This window comes from Panthera onca, chromosome B2 (assembly GCF_046562875.1).
Source record: "Panthera onca isolate mPanOnc1 chromosome B2, mPanOnc1 haplotype 2, whole genome shotgun sequence".
Lineage (NCBI taxonomy): Eukaryota > Metazoa > Chordata > Mammalia > Carnivora > Felidae > Panthera > Panthera onca.
The window spans coordinates 21,563,160-21,581,516 of record NC_138343.1 but is presented as its reverse complement, the minus strand read 5'-3'; the positions used below and the strand labels follow the sequence as shown (position 1 = coordinate 21,581,516).

Sequence of the window (18,357 nt, the reverse complement as noted above, 5' to 3'; positions counted from 1 at the left end):
TTTGATAAGAACTGTCTGCCCTCAGCACAGTCTCTCTTTACTCCGATAACCTGGAAGATCCCCTAATTTACCAGGCACCCCCTAACTTTGAGGCACATGAAGACTTTCCATGGGTACCACTTGCATAGTCTTGAGAATCACCTTCCAGATTCTCATTTTCCACATGTGTTCTTTCCTCAAGTGTTTGGGCTAAGAAGGTGCTAAAGTTCCCTACAGCCTTTCTTCCCTTTGTGAAAGAAAGACATGCCCCTGAGCTCTGACACATCTTACCATGATTCATCATCCTGTGATGGGAAAACTCCAAGGCAGCCAACAAAAGGGAAGCCTCCCATGATGAATAATGAAGGTTCTGTCCGCTCACAGGGCTTTCGGGATTTCCCTGGTTTTGACACTTGTTCATTTGCTTGTTAAGGGAAAGCCCATTATTCAAACTGGGTGTTTGGCCCATGTTTGGATGTCTGAATTCAGTTAGATGGTACAGTGGGGAAATGGGAATAAAAACAGCTTTTTATCAGCAGTCACCTCTTCTGCTTTCTCACCTCTGTCAAAGAAGGAAAGAGAGAAAGAGAAGGGGGAGAAAGAGAGAAAGAAAAATCACTGTTGTTGAGGTTGGTCCTATGAACAAAAATCAAGAAGAACATCTGTAAGAATTATTTAATGCTAAAAAAATACTTTTTTCTCTCCACAATTTCAAATGCAAGAAATTCTTTGCAGCCAGTCTTAAGACTCATCCCTAGGAGGTGTCATTAGCTGAGAAGAAAGGTGCATTCAAATAGCTAAAGCCATGTAACTATTGGAGAGTTATAATTTTCGTCATATGCTGGTCATTTTAACTGCAATTGGAATATTTAAAACAATTTCTAAAATGTTCAAGGTACATTAGCTAAAGCCCTAGGATGAAAGTTTCATGGGATTTCTTTCAGATTTGATGTGTTGTTTAATAAGATAGTCTAAAACATCTTCTTACCAACTTTATAATTAAGATCTTATTCCAAAAGAGGAACTAGAATACTTTCTGATTTATTCTATGAGGCCAGCATTACCCTATTACCCAAACCAGAAAAAGACACTACAAGAAAACTACAGACCAATATTTCTCATAAACATGGATGCAAAAATCTTCAACAAAATATTAGCAAATCGAATCCAACAATGTATAAAAAGAATTATACACTCAACCAAGTGGGATTCCTCTAAGGCATGAAAGGCTGGTTAATATTCAAAAAATAATTAATGTCGTCAACAGACTAAAAAAAGAAAAATCACACAATCTTATCAATAGGTACAGAAAAACCATTTGACAAAATCCAACACTCATCCATGATTAAAAAAAAAAAAAACCCTCAGTAAACTGGGAATAGAGAGGAACCTCCTCAACTTGATAAAGAATTCTACAAAATTCCTACAACTTAACATCATACTTAATGGTGAGAAATTCAAAGCTTTCCCACGAATATCAGGAACAAGAAAAGGATGTCCCTTCTCACCACTCCTTTTCAACACCACACTAGAAGTCTTAGATGATGCAACAAGGCAGGAAAAGGAAATAAAAGGTATCCAGATTGGGAAGGAAAAACTAAAACGGTCTTTGTTCACAGATGACATGATTATCTATGCAGAAAATCTGAAACAATTGAAAATAAACAAAAATTTCCTAGAACCAATAAGCAATTACAGCAAGGTTGCAGGATTTAAGGTTAATGTATAAAAGTCAATCACTTTCCTATACACCAGCCCTGAACAAGTGAAATTTGAAATAAAAAACACAATTCCATTTACTTTGGCACCCCCCGCAATGAAATACTTAGAATAAATCTAACAAAATATTGTCCCTGCAATGTGACTTTGAAGCTCTTCACATCAAAGTTGAGTCTATTTCCCCCGCCCCGATGTATGGGCTGGTCTTGTGACTTACTTTGGCCAATGGAAAGTGGCAGAAGTGCAATGAGTCAGCCTGGAAGCTGTGCATGAGAGGTTTTGTTTGGCCACACCCACTCTTGGGATCCTGCCCAACAACCCCAGGAAGAAGCCTAGGATAGCCCATTGGAGAGTGAGAAATCATGTGCAGCAGAAATAAGGCATTCCAGCCATCCAAATGGCTGGCTATGGACATTTGAGCCAGCCCAGCCCCATCAGCTGAGCCCTTCTAGACTAAAGAGCCACTCAGCCAGCTCACAGACTCCTGAGCTTCCTGTTTTAGGGCTGTGATTATTGCTACACACCATTCTTGAGGTGAGAGAAAGCAAATATATCTTATTCTACTATTTATTCTGGTGTTCATTTAATTCTGAAGAAAAAAAAAAGACTCACCATTAGCAACTTGTCACAGGAAACAAAACAAATATCACATTGCAATTTACACACATAGATTTGATAATTATGAAACCAATAAAAGACTTTCAAACATAAAAACCTACTACATTAGGATAAATATCTACAAAGAAATGGAATAGAGATAGGAATCCACAGAGAAAAAGGGGAAGACAAAAAAATGTCTGAATGTTAACAATAACAACTCTTGGTGTAATTTAAAATATGGCAAGTATCAAATCATCACAACATTTAAATTCCATTTGGCTCATATTTTAAAGACATGCAATATTTTTATTTTAAAATGTCAACATTTTACATTATGCCAAAAATTACATCCTTGGCAATTATTTGAATTTATGATTAAAAAATTATCATAAGATGTTGACTTATACAAGTTAAGGAGGGTTTTTTCAAAAATCCTTTAGGAGGTATGCAAGCTAAAATTCTTGAAAACTGCTATTCTAGAAAACCCACTATACAGTTCCTGTTTAACAGGTGAAATATATCTACTGTACAGCTCATGTAGCTTTCTGTGTGGATGTGTAAGTATAATCATATGCACTATATTCTTATGCATGTATGCGTATAGATTTATGTTGATGTGTAATTTTATTCAGAGCTATATATTTCTATTTAAATGCATAATTTCTCTGTTGTTGGCCAACCATACCTTTTTGTTTTCTTGAAGAGAGATGGAAAGACTCCTGGTGCAGGAAACTGAAGGAAAGGGAGAGCATAGGACCCCAGGTGGTAAGCAGAACAATGTCAGGGAAACAGGAGGGGGTTATTCCTTCAGAGGATGCTGGGATACACATGAGCAAGAGATCTCAGAGAGTCAGTCCACAATATCAGGCAACCAAAGGTAATTTGTATATGGTTGTGAGCAAGATTGACAAAGTCCCATATTTTTAATGAACTTCTATCCCAGTAGGTGTCCAGAAATCAAAAACAGAGACACACAAATAGTTCTGGAAGCCCCGCCAGAGAGACTCTAGATTAAAGTTAGGGAGAGGGGTGTCTGGGTGGCTCAGTTGTTTAAGCATCAGACTTTGGCTCAGTTCATGGTATTGTGGTTCATGAGTTCGAGCTGCATCAGGCTCTCTGCTGTCAGCACAGAACCTGTTTCAGATCCTCTGTCTCCCTCTCTCTGTCCTTCCCCTGCTTGTGTTCTCTCTCTCTCTCTCTCAAAAATAAATAAACATTAAAAAATAATAAAGTTAGGGAGAACTTTGTTCCCTTGTAGTGCTGTCCCATGCCTCTGAACCTCTACACATGCTAATCTCTCTGTGGAGAATGTTCTTCCCATTTATTTTTTTTTAATTAATTAATGTATTTTTTAGAGAGAAAGAGAGAGCACAAGCGGGGGAGGAACAGAGAGAGAGGGGGAGACAGAATCTGAGCAAGCTCCAGGCTCTGAGCTGTCAGTACAGAGACCAACACAGGGCTTGAACCCATGAATCGAGAGATCATGACCTGAATCAAAGTAGGATGCTTAACTGACTGAGCCACCCAGGCACCCCTCCCTTTTCTTATTACACTGCATTTTATATATTGGAGTAGATAATGTATTTATATAGTTCAAAAATCAAAATGATAAAGAACAAGTAAGAAGTCTTGCTCACACCCTGACCTGGTCCTCTCCTTTCCCGCTACCTGCCCCCCTCCCTACTAGGGTATGATCCCTTTTATTAGTTCCTTGTTTGTCTTTCCAATCTTTCTGCAAATACAAGAAAGAGAGAGATATATACTCTAACTCCACCACACTTTTCTTAAACAGAATGTAGCCAACTATCTATGCTCACTGCTCCTTGCCTTTTTTTCACTTAATAGTATATTCTAGAAAGTGTGTTCCAGCAGTGCACAGACAGCAACCCCTTTCTTTTTCCAGCTGCATAGTATTCCACTCTGAGGATGTCCATAGATTATCCAGGACTCTGTAGATGGACATGCGGGTTCCAGAATTCCCCTACTATATATAAGCAACACTTCCATGAATAACCATGTATGTACATCCTTCCACACATGTGCAGGTGCCTCTGGGGGATAAATTCCCAGAAGTGCCACCCCACCTTTTCTTCCTGGCAAATTCTTACTCACCTTCTGACACCCACAGTCCAGAAAACCAGACATAAGAAGAGGCACGTCCAGAGAGCTACAGAAAGTATGTCTGCTTTCTCTGTTAGCTGGGATCATCTTAAGGGTGTGTACCCCTCTTTGTTCACCTATACATCCCATGAATGAATGAATGAATGAATGAATGGATAAATAAATAAATAAACAAACAAATAAATAAATAAATAAATAAAGTTCCAACTTGGGTTTCTTAAGAAACTCTGGAAGACAACCCTTAAGAGAGAACTAAACTCTTTCTCTAGGTACCAATTATTGCTTACCACTATGAAATCTGTATTTCGTATACAATTTAAAAATTAGTAACCCAAACAGGGAAGAAATTCAGAACACACAGCAAATCCTAATGACCCACCCTTCTAGATACAATTCATTCCTTAACCTCATGTCTTAAAGCAGACTGTCTTAAGATTAAATCTTGATTGTGTATGCACATTTTGAATGTTCTTCTACTGTTTCTTCTTGTGACATTAATGAAAGTTATCAAATGAACCAATGAATAAGAGAAAACAGTACAACTCTACAGTTGTCTCAGTATGGAGAGGCAAATTATAAACAAACAAGTGGACTATGTCTGTATAATAGCTAAGGGGTGCCTGGGTGGCTCAGTTGGTTAAGCATCTGACTCTTGGTTTCAGTTCAGGTTATGATCTCACGGTTTATGGGATCCAGCTCTGCATCAGCCTCTGTGCTGAGCCTGCTCAGGATTCTCTGTTTCTTCTCTCTTCTCCCCCCCGCCTTGCTCTCTCTCAAAACAAATAAATTTTTAAAAATAATAATAGCTAATATGTATCAAATATTTGCTATGGGTCAATCACTGTTCTATGTTTTTAAATGTATTCTCTAATTTAATCTTCTCTAAAAACAAACAAAAACTGCATAATTGTTATATCATTCCCATTTTATAAGTTTGGAAACTGAGGCACAGAGAGGTGAAGAAACTTGTCCAATGGCACACAACTAGAAAGTAGTGGAGCTAGAATTTGGAGCAAAGCAATCCAACTGGGAAGCCCATGTCCTTCATTTCAATAGTGTTCCTTTGTGTGTGTGTGTGTGTGTGTGTGTGTGTGTGTGTGTGTGTGTACTTTCCATGGTAGATTAGTTATCAGTGGGTTCATAAGTTTCAGAAAACCCAAAATAACTGTGGTTTGTTACAAACACATTGTTTGTACTTTACTATGTTCTTTATTATGTTCTCACATAATGAAGAAGAAAGGTGAACAGACTAGAGTTGTAATAACAGCCCCAATCATCAGGAACTCAGGCTCCTTATCAACATAGACTTTCTACCTTATGGCCCAAAATGACTACTGCACTCCAGCCACCACATCCACATTCCAGCCTGCAGCAAAAAAGAAGGGGAAAGAAGAGTATACCCCCTCTCTTGACTACTACTTCCCAGAAGTTGAACTTGAAATTTCCATTTTTAGTTCACTGGCCACAGTTTTAGCCCCTGGCCCCACCTAGTTCCAAGGAAGGTTGTGGAAAGTAGACCTTGTTCCATGCAGAAGGCATGTTAAAAATACTGGGTTTTAGTACTAAAGAAAAAGTACAAAGTGGATATAAAGAATAACTAGCAGATTCTGCCACACACAGTAATAGAGAAGCAAAAAAAGCATGGAATCCCAGTGTGAAAAGGGGTTTTTAAATTATCTAGTAAAAGTGCTTCTCTGATGCTTAAGTATTTCTGCCCACGGTTGTTCCTCCCCAGCCCCCGCCTCACCCCCACAGAAAGAGGCCTTGAGGCAACCCATTGGATGTTTAGACAGTGTTTCCATCAGTTGAACTCACATAACTGGCCCTATTTCAACCCCTTAAGGCCATTCAGAAAAACTCTCAAAACTAAGCCCTCTTGCCCCGATATTTCAGACATTTTGAAGAGAGCTATCAGGACCTCACCCCCAGACTCCTCTTCACCAGACACCGACTGTTCTCTCAGTATACTTCTGTCACCCTCCAGCGTGTTCACAGCACTCTTTAGGTGTCTAATCCAGGCCTGGACGTGAAGTCCTGGGCGTGGCCTTACCCAGTCAGAGAAGGATTACAACTCTAGATAATTGGCATCTGTGAATACACTTCTAGAATGGCTTCTAACGTTGCTTTAGGATTTTTGAAGATGGCTTTACACTTTTAACTCAGGTAGTGTTTATCACTTACCAAAGCTACATATCCCCAATTCAATTTTTGCAGTTGATTTTTTTGGCTTTGACATAGAACCTAATATGGCTCTCTACTTACCTTCGCCTACAGATAGGGCCTCTTGGCTGGAATCTTGAATTTACAAAGATAGTCTGGGGTTTTTTTTTAATGTCTTTTTAGTGTTTATTTATTTGAAAGAGAAAGAAAAAGCACGAGCAGGGGAGGGGCAGAGAGGGAGACACAGAATCTGAAGCAGGCTCCAGGCTCCGAGCTGTCAGTACAAAGTCTGATGTGGGACTCGAACTCACAAACTGCAAGATCATGACCCGAGCCGAAGTTGGGCGCCTAATCGACTGAGCCACCCAGGTGCCCCCTACAAAGATCGTTTTAAATCCTGAGTCTGTCCCATCAACAAATCATCTATCCCTCCCACCTCCATCTCTAACTTTGGTAATAACTCTCTGTAGCTTCATCTCTGTCACTGAGCAGAACATTGCACAGGGCAGGGCCAAGGTCAATGCTATATGATACACCCCTGAAATCTTCCCTCAGGGTGACATGGATCCATTAAACAGTCCTTTCTGTGGCAACAAGGAAAACTGGTTTGGATGTGTGTTGCTGCCATAGTGACGTCCAAGCAGATAGCTAACATTGGCTGTTGGCAGCATCTGCAACCAGAGCTTCCCTTTAACAGTGAGAAGACTTCACAAGCCCTTAGGAGTCAGGACCCAGCTGTGGAGAGATAGCATTTATTCATGTATTCATTCGTTCATTGCTCACCTGTAAAACACCTGTTGTGGTCTTCTATGAGCCAGAGTGCTGTCTAAGAATAAAGGTCCGCAAGCATGATACCTGCCCTCAAGGACCTTATCTGCCTAATGGAAAGTAAGAACACAGCTAGGATGACTCTATTATAACTCAACTCAACCTGTGCCACTCCTCCACACAGTGAGAGCTACATGGGGTCTCATGCCTCTCAGAATAAAGGTCAAGGTCTGCACAGCCCTACAAGGCCTTCCAACCCTCCTTCCCATTGTCTCCCCTCCAGCCACACCAGTCTGGTCTTGAAACACACCGGAAGATGGATGTTCTCTTGCCTTCCATCTTTGTATTTAAGTTTCCTTTGTCTCTAATGCTCTTCCCTAAATACCTATATGGCTCCCTCCCTCCCTTCCTTCAAGCCTTTACCCCAAACCACCTTCACAATGAGGTCATCTCTGGTCACCCCATCTAGAATGTCAACACTTTCAGGGTATTTCATTTCCTCCTGCCTGATTTATTTTTTTCTACCTTAGGGTATTCTCCTCTTTAATATTCTCCATCTTACTTCTTAATATTGGTTCATTTCTATTTCCTCCACCAGCCTATAAGCTCTGAGAACATCAGGGAGTTTGGGATTTTTTTTTTAATCCAGACCCTTAGTTGAATGACTGATCTATATGGAGAATGCATGCATGCATGTGTGCGTGAATGAATAAACAATGTCACTCTAACAAGATATATCTTATAAAGGAAGAGTTCTGGAGCACCATGAAAGCGCATAGAAGAGGTTCCTAACCCAGTCTGTAGGAGTCAAGAGGCTTTCCTGAGAAAGGTGGAATGAAAGCAGGTCAGGCTAGAGCAGAGAGAAAGGTCAGTCCAGGAAGAGGAAACAACTCAACCTTGGGAAAGAGGCCCAGGTGCCTTGGGAACGTAGTGCACTTGGAAGCCACATGTGGTTGAACATGGAGCCAGGTGGAAGAACCCAGCAAACCAGGAGAAGGTATTAAGAATCCTTCCAGAAAGCTTGAGGAGCCAGTGAAGCAAATGGCAAAGCACCATCAGCAGATTGTTATTTTAGGAACACCAGAGTGCAAAATGGATTGGAAGGGAGCCAGACAGGGGAGAGGGACAGCAGTTGGAAAGATGGTTCAATAATCCCATTAAAAGAGGATAAGGATGAATTAGGGCAGGGGTTGGCAAACGTTTTCTGTAAAAGGGCCAGATAGTAAATATGGGGCACATGTTCACCTCTGCAATTGCAACAAAAAAGCAAGCAGGGGAGGTATGCAAATGAAGGAGGGTGGCTATTTTCCCATAAGACTTTATTTACAAAACAGTGGATGGGCAGACCTAGGCTGCAGGCTGCAGGTTGCTGACTCTTGAACTGGGGGTAATAGAAAGAAGTGGATGTGCAGCAAGAATGATGGAGAGGTAGAGCCAGTAGAAGTGGGAGTTAATTGGCTGTGGGTGGGGGATGGGGGGAGGGGAAGCTCCAGAGGCTGGGGGGGAAGGGGCGTGGGGGAGGGAAGGGGATTGCCCTACCCGGAGCTGTCCCACTCCAGCACACGCATAGGTGCAGGCTGACCCTGGGTCCACCTAGGAGAAGCTCTGAATCCCCTATTTCCAATCTGGAGGACCCCAAGAACTCAGCAAAGAGCTGCACAATGGCCCAGGGAAGAACCACCAAAATCAGAATGACGAAGAGAAAAGGTCTCCCCACCACCCTTCTCCCTAATTGGCTCTGGGGTCTGCCTTGAATTTAGGGATCCCTCCCACTGGTATCTTACAGCAATGGCAATGACTCTGACCTCTCCTTCCTCAGAAAGGGTTCCCTTCCCCTCTCCTCCCCTTCCCCCCCCACCCCGTACCCTCCAGTGCTAGATCCCATCAGTGATGCCCTGTGTTCTCCCTTCCACCTGAATCCCGGCCTTATGTGCCTGGGAGAAGGCCACTCAGGGAGCCTCACTGAGGCTCAGAAAATGTCTGCATGCATGTGTGTGGCAGAGGACAGCTGCTGGAGACAGGGGGTCCCTGGAGGCAACAGCAGGGTCAGAGGGAGAAACAGGGTGTGGATCTTGGGTCTTCAAGAAGATAAAGAGATGCTAAGTTCACTACCAAACACACAGAAGACAGCTGAGGTAAAATAACAATAACAATTAATAATAATAATACAATAAAACCAGATGCCAGGTGACCAAGCAATGCACTCCAGGTCTGACTTAGGCCACCAGCGGCAGGCTGCCTTAGTCCATGAGGCAGGCAGGCACGTCCTTGAGCGGCAGACAGGGGGCAGGGAGAAGGGTTGCTCCTTGTGAGCACATTCTCCAGAAGTGGCTCCTTTTCAACAGTTTTAAAGGTCATATGCTGACATGACAGTTGCTAAAGCCTATGATGAAAACGCTCGCAGGAAGCATTGTGCAAGTGAGCTCTGGAGACCCACAGGCTCCATAGACAGAGGACAGCCTTTCATGGGGGCCTTCTCCCCGCCATGCCATGCACGGCCGCCACCCCCACTTCCCCAAGACCTCCCCAGCCCCACTGCCCTGAGGTCAGAGCCCTGCCAGAAGACAGACACCTCTGGGTGCATTTCAAGGGGCACTGAACAGGCAGCAGAGGTGGGGACCTGGGCCCAGCACCAACCACCACCAGCTGGGAGACGTCTCTGAGCAGGTACCATGACAGCTACGCAGCGGGCCCATGACCCATGTCCCACAATCAGCCTTGGGGACTGTGTGAGTGAGCCCAGCCTCAGATGACCTTTCATGGCTGGCAGAGTGCGGGGAAAGCACTTAGAGCCTCTGCAACAAACAGTATGTCTGCCTGAGGTTAGAATGTAAATGTGCACTACAGATTCCACAACATAGCGACAGAAGGAGTAAAACCAGACTCTCTGCCTGTCTCGGAACCATTTTGTGCTGTTCAAAAAGGAACTTGGATTGGGACCCAAGGGGCCATCTGCCCAAGCCCCGCCCTCACGGCAGCAGGTTGAAAGCTACTGCCAGGCCCACCCCACCCTAGCCTCTGCTCACTCCCCCGCCCTCCTCCTCTTCCTCCTCCTCCTCCTCCCCTTCTCCTCCCCCTCCACCGCCCATCCTCCTCCTCCTCCTGCACACTCAGGCTGCACAGCAGCAGGCCCAGGGCTCCTCTACCTGCACACAAGCTCCAGGCCTGACAGCCAGAGGCCTCCTGTATCATCCAGCCTGTGCTACAGGCCGGATCTGTGGGGCTCCTGAAAGGCTGGGAGCAGATACAGGCAGGCAGGGCTTCTTCCCGACATCTGAGGAAAGGTTGGAACCTACACCTTACTGCTACACACACACACACACACACACACACACACACACATGCAAACATACAGACACACACACAATACAAGCACACATACATGTATACATACACATATATACATACACATACAGACACACACAATACACACAATACACACATGCATGCACAGACACACAATACATACACATATACATGCATATACACATACACACATACATATACACATACATACACACATGCATGCACAGACTTACACAATACATGCATGCATATACACATATACACATACACATATACATATATACACGTAGACACACAAACAGACACGCATTCATACACACACACATGCACACGCACACATACATAAATACATACACACATGAACTCTTCTAGCTCTGATCTTGTGCCCACCTCTGACTGGTTTGGGGTGATCGATCAAGGCCCTGCATGCATTTCCACAGAGAAGCCTCTGCAGACCCCTGTGTCACAAAGCTCCAGGGGCATCATGCACCTTTTAGAACATGGCATCTTAGAGGCAGGAGTGCCCTAGCACGGGGCTCTGTTCTCCTTGCTCAAACTCTGCCCGCTTCCTGTTGGTTTTCAGTAACTCACAAGAGCTCAGTAACAAGAAGAGAATACCACCAAATGATGACCCCAGACCATGGCCACCACCTTCCCCTCCTCCACCCGGGAAAATGTGTTTACCATGCATGAGGGGAAGCTTCTGGAATGGGCAGTGTTCCTAGTGCTGAGCATAGCTGTGGGCCTCTGAGAAGCTGTAGCAATACCAGGTGGATATCAGGACTTGAACTGATGCCACACAAGGGCTGGGACAGTGTCAGGGTCACCAGGCCCAGCTAGAACTCCAGGTCAAACTCAGAGCAAACCAGCTCCCCTGACACGCGGCCAGGTGACGCTGAGACCCTGCATATGCAGGCTGGCAAGACCATCTTGCAGAGCTCCTACTGTAGGTGCCCTCTCACTAAGTGAGAGAAAAGCAAGCTGAATGGCCAGAACCAGGCCTCTGTCTGAAAGTGGCAGGGTCAAGGTGCCAGACGTGGGCTTGTGCCAGACCTGGGCTTCTGCCAGAGCAGACATTTTACAGCCACTTCCTTATAGTCAGATGCAGTTTGAACCAGACGTACCAGGATACCTCCCAGGCTGAAAAGCCCAAACTCAACCCCACACTGGGTCCTAATCAAACCTCACCCACAACGCAAGACTGCTTTTCTTTGAATTAGCTTTGTGACCACGTGCACATCATTTAACCTGTCTGTGCCTCCTTTTCCAGAACAGTAAAGCAGGATGATGAAAGCCCTCACCTGAATGTTTTGACGTAAGCACATGGGACAGTGGCTGTCCCACAGGAAGGAAGGATCAGGGTATGAAGACTCTCTGTTTTTTTTTATTCAGACTCAAGTTAATTAACATATTGTGTAGTATTGGTTTCAGGAGTAGAATTCAGTGATTCATCTCTTACATACAACACCCAGTGCTCATCCCAACAAGTGCCCTCCTTCATCCCCATCACCCACCTAGCTCGTCCCCCCACCCACCCCTCCATCATCCAGGGTATGAGGACTATCTTGGCCATAAAAGACAAAAGACCTCACAGACCCAGATCTAGCACCTTCCTTCCTGTCCTTTGAAGAGAACACACCTTCACATAAAGAGAGAAAGAAACTCAAAACTGTTTCCTCTTTCCATTTAGAACCACTGAAGCCCCATTAGAATCTCAAATCTAGAATTTAGCTTATCCATAATTTCTCTAAGCCCAGTGCTCCTGTTAAGGCCGGGTGAATGGGAAGACAGATCATCCACTGTCCCCATTCCACCCTATAACTGCAGAGTGACCACCCCCCTACACTTTCTTTTTTTCTTTTAATTTTTTTAATGTTTATTTATTTTTGAGAGAGAGATAAAGACAAAGCGTGAGCAGGGGAGGGGCAGAGAGAGGGAGACACAGAATCCAAAGCAGGTTCCAGGCTCTGAGCTGTCAGCACAGAGCCAATGAACCATGAGATCATGACCTGAGCCAAAGTCCAACGCTTAACCGACTGAGCCACCCAGGCAGCCCACCCCCTACACTTTCTCACGCACTCACACACTCACACATGTTCTCACACACACATGCACATTCACACTCCCACACACATGCCCACACCCACACGCACACACTTTCTCCTAGTTATTCACAATTGCACACGTTCCTCACATGCTTACGCATATTCACACTCACCTAAGTTCACACACATTCGTGCTCGCACATGTTCACGCTCACACAAGCATTCACTGGCATGTACTCACACCCTCACACTCACACACCCTGATTGAAGGGCGATGCTGCTGAACTGATGAGACACAATAGTAACATCTACCCCTTGATTCCACATAATAAGTCAATCATTAATCTATGGCAAAACTAAAGCACAGGTGTGGTCAAAAGCTCAAATGCCACCAGAGAGCAAGCCACAGCCCGCCTGGGGCCCCCTCTGGCCTCACTCCCAGGGCAGTCACAACCCTAAAAGTTTCCAATCTGCCCATCGTGCACCCATTGATACTGACTGAGCCGTCAAATCATGGCCATATTGTGTGAGACCCAGTAGCCTTCGAGGATGCCCTTGTCCTCAGAGCATTTACATAAAACTTAAGCAGAGGGAACAGCTTAACAAGGAAGGACATTCCTCCTACAACGTGGAGGAACCTTGAGCACATGTTGCTAAGTGAATTTAACCAGTCACGACAAGACAGATACTGGATGATTCCATTTGTACTAGGTCCCTAGAGTCATCAAATTCATAGAGACAGGAAGTAGAAGGGTGGTTGCCAGGGACTGTGGGGGGGGGGAGCAGGGGGGGAACGGGGGCAGGGGAGGGAGAGTCAGTGTTTTAATGGGTGTAGTTTCAGTTTTGCAGGATGAAAAAGTTCTGGAGACAGATGGCGGTGATGGTTGCATAACAGTGTGAATGTACTTAATGCCACTGACCTGCACACTTAAAACTGGTTAAAATGATAAATTTTACTAATGTGTATTTTACCACAATTTTTAAAAATAAATTAGAACAAATAATCCCACAAAATAAGAAGTAAACAGTGTAGTATGGACCATGAGCTCCTCTGAGGTTTCAGAATTCAGGGAAGTCTTCATGGAAGAGGAAGAGCTTGTCTGGTTGTCCACCCCTTTCTTATAAACTATAAAGTGCTGGAAAAATGGACAGTCCAGGCCAAGGAAGTAGAAAGGCTGTCTTAAACTCCAACAATGTCTACAGGAATCAAGAGCCAGGTCTCACCTGCCAAAAAGCTCAGTCACCAAAGGTATGGTGGGTGTGACCCTGTAATTTTTTTTAAAGCTTTTATTTATTTTGGGAGAGAGAGACAGAGAACCAGTAGGGGAGGGGCAGAAAGGGGTGGGGAGGACAGACGATCCGAAGTGGGCTCTGAGCTGACAGCAGAGAACCCGACGCAAGGCTTGAACTCATGAACCACAAGATCATGATCTGAGCCAAGGTCGGATGCTTAACCTCCTGAGCCACCCTGGCGCCCTATGACCCTGTAATTTATATCCCAAGACTCAGTTCTTTTGAGAGTGAAGCGGCACTATTGATCAGTGGCAGACAAGGTTATGTCATCTCCTGGGACATAACGGGAAGAGCCTGGGCTTGGGAATCAGGCAGACCTAGGTTCCAGTACCAGCTTACGCACTTGCTTGGGCAAATTACTTTCTGTCTCTGGGCCTCAGTTTCCCCACCAGTAAAGTTTCTATCTCATGAGATTATTTCAAGAAGCAAACATAAGATGAAAAAAAAGCTCCCAATCCAGGATCTGGCACTCTCTAAATACTACAAGCCTGTAATCTCTTATCTGCAAGTGTGAAATCCAACGAGCTCTGAAAACTGAAAGCTTTTTAAACTCATTTGGTGGCAAAACCTGACTATGACCAGTGCATAGTTATTTAGAATCTTTATCCCACTTCGTGTAATTTATCTTTATGTTTTGCTACAGAAATATTAATGTGTTTGATGACAGGCTGGGAGTGTGTTATTTTCCCAAAGTCCAAACTTCCTGTATTAAGTTGGAAGGATGAGGACTCTAGGATTCTAATTATAGTTTCAATGTCCTATACAGATTTAAATCTCTTGTCACCTAGAGATATAGGAATATATATATATATATATATATATATATATATATATATATGAATAATCCATTACATGAAAAATGCCATGTTTAGCTAAACAAAAAAGTAACCTGGGGCACCTGGGTGGCTCAGTTGGTTAAGCGTCCAACTCTTGGTTTTGGCTCAGGTCATGATCTCACCACTCATGAGTTCGAGCCCCGCACTGGGCTCCACACTGACAGTGCAGAGCCTGCTTGGGATTCTCTCTCTCTTGCTCTCTCTCTGCCCCTCCTCTCTCTCTCTCTCTTTCTCTCTCTCTCTCTCTCAAAATAAATAAACTTTTTAAAAGGCAAAAAAAAAAAAAAAGGTAACATAAAATAATGTGTATTCTATAGTCTTATTTGCTTTAAAAAGAAGTATAGGGTCACCTGGGTGGCTCAGTCAGTTGAGCATCTGACTTTGGCTCAGGTCACGATCTCATGGTTTGTGAGTTCGAGCCCCATGTCAGGCTCTGTGCTGACAGCTCAGAGTTTGGAGCCTGCTTCAGATTCTGTGTCTCCCTTTCTCTCTGCCCCTCCCCTGCTCACGCTCTGTCCCTCAAAAATGAATAAACATTTAAAAAATTTAAAAAAAGAAGTATATACACATAAGCTATGCATAGACCATCTCCAGAAGCATTCTTTTGGGTGGAAACAGTGGTTGTCTCTAGAAACAGAGACACAGAGGTTGGTAAAAGGAAAAAAAATTGATGTTGAAATTTTTATTTCACACACAGAACACATTTTTTAAATATTAAATTATAAAGGTAAAAGATGCTTCATACCCATTAAGATGGCTATTGTCAAAAAAAAAAAACAGAAAACAACAAGTGTTGACAAGGATGTGGAGAAAAGGGAACCCTTGTGCTCTGTTGGTGGAATGTAAAATCACACAGCTATGGGAAACCAAATACCAGTTCCTCAAGAAATTAAAACCAGAGGTACCATATGATCCAGCGATTTCACTTCTGGGTATACACACAGAAGAATTGAAAGCAGGGTCTCAAACAGATATTTGTACCCCATGTTCATAGCAGCATTATTCACAGTAGCTGGAAGGTAGAAGGTAGAAGTGGCCATCGATGGATGAATGGATAAACAAAAGTGGCCTCTATGTGCAGTGGAATATTCTTTAGCTTCAAAAAGGAAAGAACTTATGACACAGGTCACAACATGGGTGAACCTTGAGGACATTATGCTCAGTGAAACTAAGCCAGACACAAAGGACACATACTGGATGAGTCCACTTAAATGAGGTTCCTGGGGTGGTGAAATTCACGGAGACAGAGAGTAGAATGGGGATTGCCCGGGACTGGGGGGTGGGGAGGGGAGGAGGAGGAGGGGTTAGTGTTTAATGGGTGCAGGCTTCAGCTTGGAAAGATGAAGAAGTTCTGGCGATGGATGGCAGAGGCAGCTCTACAACAATGTGACTGTGCTCAACGCCAGTGAACTTTACACTCAAAACCCGCGAAGATGGTAACTTTTATGTGATGTATATTTTATTCCAATTAAAAAGAAAGTTAAAAGAGAAACTTCTCCAGTCACAAATCCCTTTGGATCTGCCTGGGCTGCTGGAGCTGAACCTTTCCAGGAGCTATGCAGGCGGCAGGCAGGGACCTCTGAATAATGCATGAGTCAAAGAGCGGTTGTCAGGGAGGGCCCCCTCTAGGGCTCTGCTGGCCCTGCTGACCGCGGAGTGCCCTGCAGGGAGGGCTGGTTGGGGGAGGGGGGATGGCTGGAACAGGTGCTGGGCTCCAATCTAATGTCAACGCCGGCTGCCTGGAGCTGAGGCCTGGTTGGTGACAAGGGTCAGGCTTCTAGACATGCCCCGAGGAGTCATTACAAGATGCTCTGGACATGGAGGGGATTGGGGGTGGGCAAAGTGGGTGCAGTGGACTGAGAGATACAGGCATCCCGTTATGGAATGAATAAGTCATGGGGATAAAGAGCACAGCATAGGGAATATAGTCAATGGTACGGTTATCGCGTTGTATGGTGACAGATGGGAGCTACCCTTGTGGAGAGCACAGCATAGCATATAAACTTATCAAATCACTATGTTGTACCTGAAACTAATGGAAGGTGTGTGTCAGCTATACTCAAAGAAAAAGGTGCTCTAGACAGAGCCATGGTGCCCCCCAGCAGCACCCAGACCTCCCAGAGAAGAGATGAAGGGCCTCTGTTTCTCTTCAAAAGAGAAATCCCCGGGGTGCCTGGGTGGTTCAGTCGGTTAAGCATCTGTCTCTTGATTTCGGCTCAGGTCATGATCTCACAGTTCGTGAGATTGAGCCCCACGTCAGGCTCCACGCTGTCAGTTCGGAGCCTGCTTGGGATTCTGTCTCTCCTCTCTCTGCCCCTACCCACCTCTCAAAGTAAATAAATAAAACTTTTTAAAAAAGAAAGAAAGATTCCCCAGACCATGGCTCCTCCTCAAAATCTAAAGAGGCAAATAGAAAGGAGAAATAAGAAGATCCCTCTTTAATACCTTGACACCAAGTTTCTTATAAAGTAAGGGACTTTCTGGCTGATTAGAATATCTGGTCCATTTCTGTGCATCAGCTAGCAATTACAGCTTTATTTCTAGGTTTCTCCTGATCAGTAAAGCGTGGCCGACTTTGGGCTCAGACCTCAAGGGCCCCCTGCGTGAGGAGGCTCACCCACCCTGTCTGTACACAACACTGGAGGGTGAGGGGCAGGGCTGGGCTCCAGCTTCACCTCTGCCCCAGGTTCCACAGGCAGGCCCATGGCTCCCCTGGGCCCTAGGGCCCTCATCTGTAAAGGGGACCAGGCACCTCTAGAAATTCCATCCATTTATCAGTTAGGGAAACAGTGCCTAGCCAGGAAATAGAGGAAATGTAATGTCGGGGGACTGGTTACAGATGCTGGAAGAGCCAAAAAGCCAATCCCAGGCAGAAATAACAGGATCCCAGCACCCTAGGTTTGGAGAGAGACTGTTGTTAGCACCTGAACTCTGGACCATTTGGTGGAGCTGGAACCCTGGGCAGCTCAGAGAGAGACAGAGGGAAACACCTCAGCCTTTCCCTTCCTCCGGCCCTCTGATTTATCCTTGTTCACTGAACCCCCTTGGGCTGAACCCAGCTGGAAACCAGGCAGCAAGGGAGCCTGGGAGATGTAGTTTGTAAGACAGACTGTTGCAATCCAAAGTAGGGCAAGGGAATCCAGGCAAAAGACCAGCAATCCAGCCATGGATGTTGCAACCATCCCAGACTTAGAGTGGATTTTTTCACTTTTTTTTTGTCCTGTCCTGCCATTTCTGCTTTAGGTGCCTTATATGTAAAGGAATTGAGTTAAAGTTGGACACAATGGAAACACTTTAATTTAAGCTGTAAAGCTCACACTTTCCAGGCCACCCCATCACTTATGAACCCCAAAAGTGGATCTGTGTCCGCTGGTTATCCCCTTGCCAGACTGAGCATCCCCTGACAAACAGCCCTGCCCCATGCTTTCTCTCGGCAAGGAGCAGGCTGTGCTGGGTAGGTGTAAGATGTGGACCAGTTGCAAACAGAGCTGGATTTGATCCAGCCATGGGGCGGAGGAGGCAGTGTAACA

The 18,357-nt window shown here is 44.6% G+C and overlaps 1 long non-coding RNA gene across 3 annotated transcripts in view; it reads right to left on the bottom strand.

Annotated features, from left to right (window-relative positions):
* LOC132666775 (uncharacterized) overlaps nt 1-18,357 on the bottom strand; it is a 48,412-nt gene that overhangs the window by 4,673 nt on the left and 25,382 nt on the right. For 2 of the 3 annotated variants that reach the window (XR_009604829.3, XR_009604828.3), the window contains 2 exons: nt 6,682-6,714; nt 5,384-5,785 (listed from right to left, as the gene is read on the bottom strand). This is a non-coding gene — a long non-coding RNA (uncharacterized LOC132666775). Of the gene's footprint in view, nt 1-5,383; nt 5,786-6,681; nt 6,715-18,357 lie in introns of those variants that run through there. The other variant, XR_013555516.2, reaches the window with a different exon arrangement.